Below are 1,600 nucleotides of genomic sequence, written 5' to 3'. Positions count from 1 at the left end.
CCATTTTACTAAGTAGTTCCATCTTGCATGCCTCGCTAAGGCAATTCTTTCTATTTAGTAACCATCTTAGGTTTAACTGGAGTATCAAGCTAAAATACAAGGTTTTTGTGAGCGAGCGCACTGAAAATCTGGAAGGGAAGTCCAGTCCACTGTCCTGGCTTTCCTTGAGGGACACCCTGGAAAAGGGCGCTCCGCTGGTTTCCCTCGCCACCTGCAGCCTGGTTTCCCCTCAGGGCACTGGGGAATATTGGAGCCCATTTTTCCCGGGGAATGGGAATACGGAGCAGCTGACCAAAAACATACTTCTCAGAAACTTTCCAGTGTAGCTGGAAGTGACTTTTGTCCTAGGAACAGTCATGCAGCAGCAGGAGGCTCATGGCTGCGCAGAAGGCCGGTTTGACGTGGCCCAGGAAGGAATGCGAGGAGAAATGTGCTGGTTTGAGTACCGTGTTCTTGAATCCCTCGTTAATGACATAGTACTTTCAGTGCCATTTTCCAAATGAGGAAACTGCAGCATGGAGATGCGGAGTCACTTGTCCAAGGCCATGCGGCGGGTAAGCGGGCCGAGCATGGGCTGCAGCCCTGAAGTGTGGCGGCCCAGGCGGAGGGAACACATCGTGCGGGGGTGGGGGAGGTGCAACCGTGGCCTGCATTCATTCAGCCAACGTTCATTCATCAGGTAAGCAGCCTCTACCTGCCAGACACTGCCAGGGCCTCAGGTGACAGTAACCAACAAGACAGTCACAGTCCCACCCGTAACAATTTTAGGGTCTCCGGGAGGAAAAGCAACCGGATAATTAATTACAGAGGTAACGCCCAGAGCTGCAGGGGGACAAATGCAGAACCGGTCCAGCTTTGGCCCAGTGCCAAAGGCTGGGTGCCCACTCAGGCCAAGGCTTGTGTCTGGCAGCTGCTTGGGGGTGACCTAGCTGGGAGGCGGCCCCACTGGCTCCTGGGAGCTGTGCTGGTTGGTTTCCTGCCCTTCCCACGCTCCCCAGAACACTCTCTCCTTCCACAGGGAGCCGAACCAGGCCACTGCCAAGGTCCAACAGTCACTTGGGTTGCTTTCAATTTCCTTACGTTGCACAAGGGACCTCTGGGGGCAGCTGGGGGAACTGCAGCTTTCCTGGCGCTGATGATTGCAGGAGCCTGCGTTTTCACACAGGTGAGCAAGCACTTCGCTCACCGGAGCGAACTCACAGGGGCATGCGCACGAGTCTGAGCAGTGTCCAAGGGAGCGAGGGCTGGGGAGGGCCAAGGACGGGCCTCTGCCTTGGCTCTCCCGTTTGCTTTCCATTTCCTTTTGAGACGTGGACACGTCTTTTCCTTAGAGGTGGGCTCCTGGCTAGCCCCGCAACCACCTGAACAGATGGAGATGCTCACAACCAAGCCCATGTCTTTGTTCTGCTCATCTACACCCCGAAAGGACTGCGGGGCTCCCTCCCAGGTGCTGTGAACCCAGGGACCCGCTCAGGCCCTGACTTAGGAAGCAGCAGGAGGGACGGAGCAGCCCCCTACCCGGACAGGACGCATACTCCTTTTCAGACAGACGGCAACGGGAGGCTTGCGTACGTTTGAATGACTACAAGCAATCAAAAGC

This window comes from Phyllostomus discolor, chromosome 1 (assembly GCF_004126475.2).
Source record: "Phyllostomus discolor isolate MPI-MPIP mPhyDis1 chromosome 1, mPhyDis1.pri.v3, whole genome shotgun sequence".
NCBI classification, from domain to species: domain Eukaryota; kingdom Metazoa; phylum Chordata; class Mammalia; order Chiroptera; family Phyllostomidae; genus Phyllostomus; species Phyllostomus discolor.
This window is presented reverse-complemented; position numbering follows the sequence as displayed.